This window comes from Diadema setosum, chromosome 10 (assembly GCF_964275005.1).
Source record: "Diadema setosum chromosome 10, eeDiaSeto1, whole genome shotgun sequence".
NCBI lineage: Eukaryota > Metazoa > Echinodermata > Echinoidea > Diadematoida > Diadematidae > Diadema > Diadema setosum.
In genome coordinates, this window is record NC_092694.1 from 34,728,062 (window position 1) to 34,740,238 (window position 12,177).

Genomic DNA, 12,177 nt, shown 5'->3' on the forward strand with positions numbered 1-12,177 from the left:
CTATTTATTATTTGTTTGTGATCAGTTATCCCTTTGTTGTTTCAATATATATTACAAAAGATAAAAATAAAAAGCTGCATCGCTTTGGCGATCACTCGCATTTATTCCGAAGTTGAGTTACATCCTTTGGATTTATGTCAGGTTAATGTGTGTGTGTGTGTGTTTGTGTGTGTGGCACACATACACACACTATAGCTTCTGACCACACCAGCAAAGAGAGTTAAGGGTTGGGACGAACACCGATCTAGGACTTTCAATAGCTCAGTCGGTAGAGCACCGGTCTAGTAATCCGGAGGTCTCGAGTTCGATTCCCTATGAAAACCCATTTTCTTTACTTAAAGTTTTCATCACTATGTATATATATATATATATATATATATATATATATATATATTGTAGCGAACAACGGGGCCTTGGCACTTATGCAGACCGAGCCGACCGTCCGTTTGATCGAAATATACGATCACTCTATGAAGAGGATAAAACCTTAAGTTTCCTACCACTTGTACGTCACCAGTCTACACCTTGCACTTCACACTATCTGATTCAAAGGCACATTCTCACTTCTCACATCTAATTCACCCAACACACTGACCAGTGAATTTTCACTCTCACTCCCGACGTCGTTTCTAGAGTACGTCGTTCTCCGACGTTCGCCCTGGAAGTACGTCGTTTGTTCTTTTCATTTCCAAAGTACTGAACTTCGTTCTCCGACGTCTGTTCTGAAAGTACGTGGGACGTACTTGTTCCTTCCAAAGTACTGAACTTCGTTCTCCGACGTCTGTTCTGGAAGTACGTGGGACGTACTTGTTCCTTCCAAAGTTCTGAACTTCGTTCTCCGACGTCTGTTCTGGAAGTACGTGGGACGTACTTGTTCCTTCCAAAGTTCTGAACTTCGTTCTCCGACGTCTGTTCTGGAAGTACGTGGGACGTACTTGTTCCTTCCAAAGTTCTGAACTTCGTTCTCCGACGTCCGTCCAGATACTCAGTTATCCCATGGTGCAGCAAAGCCCGCTCGAGAATGCTCGCAAAGGCTGCTGGATGAGTTGTCATCTGCTGCAGAACCACCGGATGCCATCCTAGTCTCACCAGCATTCATTCCAACCAGTACTTATGTTATACTGAACACGAATGCATCACAATTTCAGAGGCGATGTACCGGAACACCAACTTGTTTATTTACAGGTATAGTGTGTACATACTCACGTTCACAACTCGTACCGAGTACAAGACAGAAAGACAATGCTATCCCGAGGATCAGTCTCTCTTCTTCACTGCCGAGCACTGAGAATATGAGCAGAGTAGCGTGCAAGTGTGATACAAGTACATCACCTTCTGAATGAAAAATGAGGTAGCTAATAGTACCTGTGCTGAATTATTATAGGCATAGTTATTAATTTCTCCTAAAATTTCCTTTATTCTTACTTTATTTTACACAGAGTTAAGCTATCCCTTTAAACTCTTCACAGTTTGATTGAAATCATTTTAATCAAACATCAACACCATATTCAGTCCCATAACTGATCATGTTTACTAATTAATCGACGTTAATTGTCTAAAATGTGACATATGGCCAACCTGTATACACACGTATACACACACAATGCTAAATGTCTGTGTCAAACCTCTGTAAGACAACTTTGAACTTACTGTAGGAATTATCGGTGCACTTATCATCCATACTTTTTATCACTATCTGAATCTCCACAAAAACCACTAATTGACAAATAATCATCAATACAGAAGACTGACTTAAAGGAACAATTCAAACACTCTTTTAGAATGTATAGCTTGTTACATGTATAAATCAGCACAAAGTAACCACGACTACACTGTGTTACTGAATTTCTATGAACAAATTTCGCTCTAACAATGGTTTCGCACAAATTCCAAATGAAATGCACTACACACTACACAAAATAAATATCATTTTGTTACACAACTCCCCCCTCTAATAAGCTTGGTCCCCAAGCTTAACAAATTAAGTTTAATTTATGTTTTGCATAATACAAGTTCAACAAACACTCTTCTCGAGACTTCTGATCGATTAAACCAAACTACAAAGAACACTTGAAACATATTTGAAACAAATCAAAGTAACTTAAACTAAAGTGAACTGGCAAGAGAAAACAAGACAAAGAAAATACGCAGTGTGGAACGAATGTCTTTCACAGAGTCCGTTTTAGTGTCCATTCAACCTATCACTTATAGTCCATGTTCACTACACTCTAATTCACTCCATCGCCACTCGTTTCATCTCCTCTGTGACAATCTCGATGTACTCCCCAATGTTGCTGATGTATCGTTCCGTGTGTCGGATGACAATGACGTTGTTGGGAATTACGAATTCCTTCGTGCTGTCTTCAAGCACCGTGGACGCAGATGTCGACATCCCCCTCACCCGCCTGACTGCTTCCCTGACTCTGTGCCTGCCATCCAGCACAGTCTGGGTTCCTGCGTCGCAGACCTCAGGTGAGGGATTCTTCCCTGCTGACGAGGTGGACTCGGCTGATGAAGCCTCCTAGTAGATACTCCTTGCCGGCGACGCAGCCCTCTCTGCAGATGCCTCAGGGGACGGAGACCTTCTACCTGTAGAGGCCGTTTTTGCTGGTGAAGCCGCTCGAGAGGGCGTCTTCCCTCCCGATGACACTGACAATGGGGATGCTTCTCGTGGCGGTCTCGATTCCTCACAAACTGGGCTCGAAGGTGGCACTTCTACGGGAACGCTGTCCAGGGGGTTGCTGCTGTCTTCTTGCCGACGTGACGCTGGAGGTGAGGGACTACGTCGGAGAGGAAGGCGTGTCCGCCTCGGGGGTGACCGACTCCGTTGCGAATGATGCTGTCCACCCCTAGACGAAGAGCTTCGTCAGGTAGACCCCTTCCGCTCAGGTGACCATCTTCCCGTGGGTGTCCGCTGTCTCGGAGTCGTGATGGGCGTTCGACTGTACCTCCTCTCCTCAGGACCAGATGGAGTGGCATGCGTGGCTTCATGCCGCCTCATGTCCCCTTTCCGTACACACCGGTAGTCACACCGGCGGCATCTCAATTTTTCCACATGTCTCTCCCTGTGGTGACGGGTCAGTTGATTTAGCCTTTCAAACAGGACTCCACACTCTCCGCAGGAGAACTGGCCGGTAGCCCTTCTTTCGCGGTCTCCCATCACTCTGTGGCGAAATCAATGTAGTCATTTTTGTCAATACTTTATTACATAGGATTTTCTGCACACCTTTATATTACTTATTTTGTCTAATTCTCTCACACACGCAGTTCATGAGTTCATATCAGAAAACCAGACGATTCTATTTACAATTTGTGGGTTTGTAACTAATGATAGCTCGGTGGCTTTCTCTTTCGGAGTGGGTACCGTCGACCAACGTGTGTGTCAGAAGCCTGGCTTGATTGGAGATCTCTCTCTGTTGTTTCAGGAACATTCTCTTCCTCCTGATCGGGGTCACTGCCGGGGGACGATTCTTCCTCCGCTTGTCCTTCACTTCGCACTGCAGGCTCAGGGACCTCCTCGGTTTCTTTGCTCATTTCGTTGCTGGGGTTCTTGGGTCCTTCCTCCGGTCTAGGAGTCTCCGCTTCTCCAGCTTCCTCCATGTCCGGTCTTTGAAACGTCCAGGTAGGCCTATCCAGGCCCTCGTACTTCTTCATTCTGTCCGCGTGTACAACGATCGGTCGAGACCTTGGAGTAAGCTGCAGCCTAAAGTTCACGTCTGACATCTTTGTGACGATGAGATATGGGCCCAGCCACTTGGGTTGGAGTTTTGGTGACACTCCTTTTTGTCGGGTGTGTTTGCGAAGCCAGACAAACCTTCCCTCTTGAAAATCCACAAGTGTAGATTTCTGATCGTATTGTTTCTTCTGTCGACGCCCAGATTCCTTCAGGTGGCGCCTTGCTCTTTCGTGTACAGCTCTCATTGTGTCTCTCAAATCAGCTGTGTAGTCCGTCGCTACATTGTCTGATTCGGGATGTGGTGGCATACTCAAGTCAATTGGCAGGCTTACTTCCCGACCTAGCATGAGCATATTCGGTGTTTCTCCAGTTGACTCTTGTGGGGCATTCCTGTATGCAGCCGTGCAAAAAGGGAGTTTGTCATCCCAGTCTCGCTGTTTTGCCAGAGGATCGATCATCGTTGCTAGTGAATTCAACAGTGTGCGGTTAAACCTTTCTACCAATCCGTCCGACTTCGGATTGTACGCTGTTGTCCTGGTTTTCTCCATTCCCATCAAGCGGCACACCTCCTGAAACACTTCAGATTCAAAATTCCTGCCCTGATCGGAATGAATCTGATGGGGCACTCCAAATCGGCATAGGAACTCGGTGACCAGTTTTTCAGCGACAGTCTCTGCTTTTTCATTGGGTATGGCGTACGCCTCCATCCACTTGGTGAAATAGTCACCTATCACCATGATATACTTGTTTCCTCGGTATGATTCAGGCAAGGGACCTACAATGTCAATCGCAATTCTCTCCATCGGTGATCCACTGATTTGTTGTTGTAGGGGCGCCTTCGTTGCTCTTCCTGGGGGTTTCCGTCGGGCGCATTCATCACACTGTCGTATTGCTGAGCGAAAGTCTGCAGCCATCCCCACCCAGTAATATTTCAGTTTGGTCCGTCCCATGCACTTTGCGAGACCAAAATGCCCTGAAGTGTTGCTTGCGTGCATCTCCTTTACGACCGTCGAGACGGCGGCTCGAGGGAGTATGAGCAGTCGTTTCATCACTGTGCCATCGTCAGATTCCCAGCGTCGATATAGGAGTCCATCATGAACTTCTAACATATCCCAATGTTGAAGCATTTGTTTGGCTGCCGGCGTCCATGAAGATGTCTGCTCCTTCTTTGGTCTGCTTCCCTCCCTCTTGGCATCCAGGAGGGGTCGTACATCAGCATCATTCTCTTGCATCTGTTTCATTTTCTCGGTTGCTGTCACATCCTCCAGTAGAAGAGTTCTTGTTGCTTCTTCGCTGAGTTGATCATCTGACCTCCCACACTGCTTGCAAGGTCGGCGAGACAACCCGTCAGCGTTTCCATGACTTCTCCCAGGACGATGCAAGATGCGGTAATCGTACTCTGATATGACTTCCAGCCATCTTGCCAACTGTCCCCTTGGTTCCTTGAACGAAGTTAGCCAGCGCAGAGATCCATGGTCAGTCCTGACTGTGACAGGCCTTCCGTACAGGTACTGTCGAAAATGCCTCAGGTATACCACTATTGCAAGAAGCTCTTTTCTCGTCACACAGTAGTTCTTCTCCGCCTTTCCCAAACTCTTGCTGGCATACGCAACAACTCTCTCCTGCCCTTATAAAAAAAAACCATGGTTTTACAACCGTAACTATGGTATAACCATGGTTATGGACGGTTTTACAATGGATCGATGGTAGTCCATGATTTTTAATTCATATCCACGGTAAATGTGTGGCGAAAGTGTGGTAATACCATTGTTAAAATACCATAGTTATGATAACATGATAAAACTTTCATTTTACGACGGTTTTAAAACCATGGTGAAAATATCATTGTTATACCACAGTTTTAAGAAATTAAAAAAACAATGGTGAGAAAACCACGACAAAACCATCGTTCTACTTTGGTAAAAATAACATAATAATATAACAATGGTTGTAACCATGGTTTCACAATAGTATAAAAACAATGGTTAGGAAACCATGGTGTAACTCTCGTTCTACCAAGGTTGAAAACCATCGTTATTAAACCATGAATTCATCATGGTTTTATGATAGTGTAAAAAAGATAGTAATAAAACCATGATTTTAACCATGGTATTATGATAGCACAAAAACACTAGTTATAATACCATGGTTAAACTTTCGTTTTACAAAGGTTAAAAATGATGGGTATTAACCATGATATTAACCATGGTTTTATCATAGTTAAAAAATGATGGTTATATAACCATGGCTCTAACAGTGGTTTAATGAAAGTGTTTTAAAACCATGGTTAAAAAATCATCGTTATACCACAGTTTTAAGAAATTAAAAAAACAATGGCGAGAAAACCACAACAAGACTATCGTTCTACTTTGGTAAAAATAACATAATAATATAGCTATGGTTGTAACCATGGTTTCACAATAGTATAAAAACAATGGTTAGGAAACCATGGTGTAACTCTCGTTCTACTAAGGTTGAAAACCATCGTTATTAAACCATGATTTCATCATGGTTTTATGATAGTGTAAAAAAGATAGTAATAAAACCATGATTTTAACCATGGTATTATGATAGCACAAAAACACTAGTTATAATACCATGGTTAAACTTTCGTTTTACGAAGGTTAAAAATGATGGGTATTATAACCATGATATTAACCATGGTTTTATCATAGTTAAAAATGATGGTTATATAACCATGGCTCTAACAGTGGTTTAATGAAAGTGTTTTAAAACCATGGTTAAAAAATTATCGTTATACCACAGTTTTAAGAAATTAAAAAAAAAATGGTGAGAAAACCACAACAAGACTATCGTTCTACTTTGGTAAAAATAACATAATAATATAACAATGGTTGTAACCATGGTTTCACAATAGTATAAAAACAATGGTTAGGAAACCATGGTGTAACTCTCGTTCTACTAAGGTTGAAAACCATCGTTATAAAACCATGATTTCATTATGGTTTTATGATAGTGTAAAAACAATAGTTATAAAACCATGATTTTAACCGTGGTTTTATGATAGCACAAAAACACTACTTGTTAGTTATAATACCATGGTTAAACTTCGTTTTACAAAGGTTGAAAACGATGGCTATTAACCATGATTATATTAACCATGGTTTTATCATAGTTAAAAAATGATGGTTAGGCTATATAACCATGACTTTAACAGTGGTTTAACAAAAGTGTGAAAACAACGGTTTTAAACAATCGTTCAAATTCCATTTTAGCAAGGAAAACGATGGTCATAGCTACACCAGGATTTGAACCATGGTTTTATCATAGTGTGATGATGTGCAAAGGATGGTTATGAAACATTGATTGGTTCTACGAACCGTGGTTTCATGATAGTGAAGAGGCGGTTAAAAAGCCATGATTTTCACCATGGTTGTATGATAGCTCATAAGAACAGTGGTTATAAAACCGTGGTTTAACTTTTGTTTACCCACGGTTGAAAAAGTGGTTATTTTTTAACAATGGTTTCAACCGTGGTTTCATGCTGATCAGATATAGAGTGCGGAAAACCATATTCTAGAATTTCTAACCATGGAACCTTGTATGATAGCATAAGAACAGTGGTTATTAAACCATGGTTAACTTTTTGTTTTACCAAAGTTTAAACCACGTGCACTATGATTATTGAATGATGTCGATCACAAAAATCAATATGAAAACTCATAATTTGATGGCCGCAATGCCAATGCAAGTCATGACGGACATTCATCTAACGCAACCACCCGCACCCGTTTGGCTTCAACAGGATTATGTAAACAAACAGTAGTCTTACCATTGCAAACAAAAAGCTGCTTCACTTGCTTGATTTACAGCATTCCTAAAATGCAACATCTATTCACTACGGAATAAAGCACGTAAAAAATCTTAAATGAGATTACATACTCGTGAAAAAATAAAAAAGGTAGTAACCCATTGCCGCCCGTTCGTTCCCCGTAGCTTTGACATGTACACACAACAATAGAAAACTATGAATGGGAGATCCGGGTTGTTGATATGAGGCTCGTTCGTACCAAAGATCACAACAAAAATATATTTCAAAATATATATGGAGCAAAAAAAAATATTGACACATTAAAAAAAATTAATTTGCAATAAAAAAAATTTTAAACATATGTTTTTATTCAAAACCAAAAAAATAATGATTACAAGTTTTCTTGATAATAATGTAACGTAAGAGGTCATGTGCGTGTTGTTGTTGTCGCTGATTGAACCTTACGTGTATGTACTGCTGAATTGAACCGTTAGTCCGCGACCGCGCTCAAAAACCACACAGTGTATACACACGGCTACTAGCTGTTCATCATTTCAAACGCTCTTTCGTGATGATCTCTGACCGGAGTCAAACATCTCGACGTACGAACCATCTGATATTTTCAGAAATGGCGAGCAAACGGCCCCTAAGAAAAAGAGGAACTGCTCCTTTGGGATTCTTCGAGGAAGGTTGGTCAACGTAGCTTTTAATACATTATTAGTAGACCTAATCTTAGCTAAAATAATTACCACTGATACCAGCGAGATTTGCATTGAATTGTCCCGACCGACCCGGCGCCGGCAGCGGCCCTGCCCCTGCTGTGCAAATTTCGCATGATCGTATCAAGTGGGGATAACCAGTCCAGTAGACTGTTCTGTATCTGAGAGTGTGACTGAGTCAGTGAGTGTGAGAGTATGACATGAGAGCTCAAGAGTTTGGAATGAGTTGTTCCAACTCAGCTACTGTACTGAACTGTTGTTAGTGTTACTGTTACTGTGTCACGTAAATTCTACAAGTTATCTACGGTAACTAGATTCTATACACAACTCAGTCGCTGTAGACAGTGTAGATCTAGTATGGTTGGGGCACCACCTATCTGCAGGGCACCTTCCCATCGGCACCCTGCGTATCATGGCTGTTTGCGTATAGAACGAAAAGGTACGTGCGGGATTTAGTGTCATGAGCTATAAAAACAATAAAAACGAAGAAACGAAAATCAAACCTAAACAAACCAAGCTAAAAATTACACATCCGCTCAGTAACGACGCATGGCTGTGAAATTCACGTGTATGACCTATGGCCTGTGAAATGCACGTGTATTACCTATGCTGTGAAATTCACGTGTATACCTATGGAGGTTAGGGGGTGCCGATCGCAAGGTTCCCTTTTTAGCTGCGCGAAGAAAACGAAACGCACGCGCTAAAATTGCGCTATTTTAAAACGGAGATTCATAATCAACGAGACGGTCACGACATTCAAAACTGCAGTATTTATGGCATATTTGAGGTAAGAATTAGGCGTATTTGTGTTATATTTTTAGAATAAACAAGCTACAGATCCTTAGGGTGACGATACGTGGTACCCCCAACCCTACTAGTAGCGACAGGCTATAATTTATTCGCACAGCATACTCTAACAGCGTCTGGTCGGGCTAACAAGACTGTAGTCAGTAGTTCTAACAGTTAGGCGTAATCCCTAACAATGTTAGTAGGCATAGGCCTACCTCATATTGGGTGGTGATATCAGGTTCGGTGCAAGCTACATCAACAACACTATTTTCTGCTAACTCTGTTAGGACTTCTAGTGGTAACTGCTCCAGTGAATCAAGAGTATCAGTAGAAGCTACGCTAAGACACAAGGGCTTACTCCTGCGAACTAGTACGCTCATGGGCGAAATACGGACGCCATTCCGCCATTGAAAGCAACAGACCGATAGATTGATTAGAGGGCGTACTGTGTATTACGCTATCATGATATCAGTGCCGTATCACTGGGTCCTCGTATTTCTGTCTCCCTTTCATTTTTCCCCTTTTTAGGGGGCATACAGGGGAAGATATGTACCGATGTATGTACTTCGAATCTTGTTTTGTCGTAAAGAAATATCGTTCCTGTCTAACAGTGAAATGTATTTGAAAAAAATGTCATTTACTTTCCAATCGCAATCTGCAGGCCCACAAAGTTTGAGCTGAAGTAGGTAGACCAAACTATGTTTCGGGAGGGAGAGAGAAATGAGATAGGTGGCGTTTGTCAGCTCAAACACAAACTTGCTGAGGGACTACTGATAAAAAAGTAATTACATTACTTCAATTTTTTTTTTTTACATATCGACAGAAAATATACTTTTTGTGATATTTTGAGGTCTGAAATGCAATTCTACCGCTGTGTGCTTCCTTTTAAAATGAAGAAAATGAAAGGAAGGTAGGGTTTGCTCCATAGGCTCACATGTTTAAGAAGCTTGCGGTATTATTACTAAATTGGCTGCCATTGGGCTCCCGCTCCATGCCGTACTACACCCGTTTGCGTGCGAAGTCGCGAGAGTACGCCCTCTTAGCTTCTATACTCTTTGATTGTGTCTCAGCACTAACTTAAGCACTGGCAGCCACTGGCACTGGCGATAAAACTGAAGTGAACTTGAAGTCCGTAGGTGCTGGTAGGATGACCTCAAAAATATGTCATAAATTTCTGGTTACTGGTGCTGGGCAAACTTGTGAAAGATTCGTCTGTCCGAAGGAGGAGTCTTTTATTTATTTATTTTTTTTTTTTGACGTTACTTATGGCTCTCTACCTCCGGACTATGTCTATAGGAGGGGATTCCCCGTCGACGAGATACAGTCCAATCTTTCGGTCAAGTGCTGGGCTTGGTGTTGAAATCAAAGAATGTTGTCTGCTGAACCTAGCTCCGCCATTTCGTAGTGTAAGAGTTAGGCCTGTAGCATGTACATTTTATGCTAATGCAATGGTCACCCACGCCACGAAATGTAGGCCCTACACGAGCATGTGGCTTCATAAATCTGAGCCTTGAAGCATAAAATTAAATATTAAGTTGTGTTTTGAAGAATGGTTGAAATTTGGGGCATTTTAGTCTGTCTTCCTCACTTTGTGTCTAAAAACTAAGCAGTCCTGCATCTTTTAATATTCGAGTGTAATCATGCGCCATCACTTTTCGTCGTGTGATTCTCACGGACCTTGCGATGCTGTGATTCCAACACCTATTGCTGGGGATCAATAACTTTGATAAGTATCGCTTAGTTAATCCGACCGTCAGTGTTGGAGCTCAGTTTAAGTCAGTCATTTGGGAGCTAGCACTAGCACTGATCTTGAAATCCCCCAATGGCAAAGGATGCTGTATTTTGTAATTTGTATGTTATACCAGTATATCATTCACCTAACGGATTGTTGTGTGATTTTTCTGGCAAACCTTATTTTTCTTCTCTCAATCATTAATAGGTGTATTATTGTTATGTCGTGTGTTTTTTTTTTCCTCATCAGAATCAAAGATTGACTGTGCAAGTGGCTGATGTGAGAAGGTGTTTCCATAGAAGACTTGCAGTCCATAGAAGACTTGAGGTCCATCCATGACCATTGATCGTGCTGTCCACTAGCTTGCTCCTTTCATGGGTACAAGTACATGATACACATGCAGCGCTGATTTACATCAATATGTGTACATGGCATCCTCCTGGCTGAATTCTGGTGCAAAGAAGTGGATCATCTGATGTCATGTTTTTTCCCGTTTGACCATGTCATCAAGGAGAAGGTATTCCTTTTTCTTTGTTTCTTTATTTCAACCCAGTATGGTTCATTAGGAATTTGAGCATATCGCTGTAACATACCCAAATTCTTGTGCAACATCCTCAAAAACCAGCAGCATGCTATGCGCATTGTAGAATATTTGGGAGTCTTTTATTCCAGCAGTCATTTGGGAGCTAGCACAAGCACCAAACTTTAAATCATCCAATGCTGTATTTTGTATGTTACATCATTTTCCTGTGTGATTTTTCTGCCTAACCTTATTTCACTTCTCTCAATCATCACTATTATCGTTATGTTGTGTTATCTTTTTTTTTCCTCATCAGAATCAATGATTGATTGTGCCAGTGGCTGACACGAGAAGGTTTCTCCATAGAAGACTCAAAGTCCACCCATGACCATCGATCAGGCTGTCCCCTAGCTAGCTCCTTTCATGGGTACAAGTACATGCAGTGCTGATACGTGTATGGCATCCTCCTGGCTGAATTCTGGTGCAGAGAAGTCCATCTACTGATGTCATACTTTCTCCCGCTTTTCCATATCATCAAGGGTAAGATACTCCTCTTTCTTTCTTTCTTTCTTTCTTTCTTTTTTCAACCCATTAGTAGTGTAGTTCATGAGGAATTTGAGCATTACACTGCAGCATACCCAAATTCTTGTGCAACATCCTCAAATACCAGCAGCATGCTATGCAGCATCCTAAAATATTGGCAACCTGCTTAAAATAGAATGTGATCAATTTTTGAAAAACATCAAATTACTCTAGGTAATTTGTGCACAATACATGATATGGAATGTTGAACGTAATGGCTTCACCTGTATGTGGCACTTAGGGGTTAAAATGATTGTAAAAGTACACTGTATTTTAAACAGTATCTCTCCAGCACATTAGAGTGATGAAATCATGGCTAGGTGTACCACATCAATCTAATCCCATTCTTATGTTTTTTTGCAAGGTAACTATTCTGTGCAAGAATTT

At 41.6% G+C, this 12,177-nt stretch overlaps 1 long non-coding RNA gene across 1 annotated transcript; it reads left to right on the forward strand.

Moving 5' to 3' along the window:
- Positions 1–7,983: 7,983 nt before the first annotated feature.
- LOC140234258 (uncharacterized) lies at positions 7,984–11,736 on the forward strand. The gene is made up of 3 exons (XR_011901609.1): positions 7,984–8,137; positions 10,938–11,205; positions 11,525–11,736. It is a non-coding gene; the product is annotated as an uncharacterized lncRNA (long non-coding RNA).
- Positions 11,737–12,177: the final 441 nt, after the last annotated feature.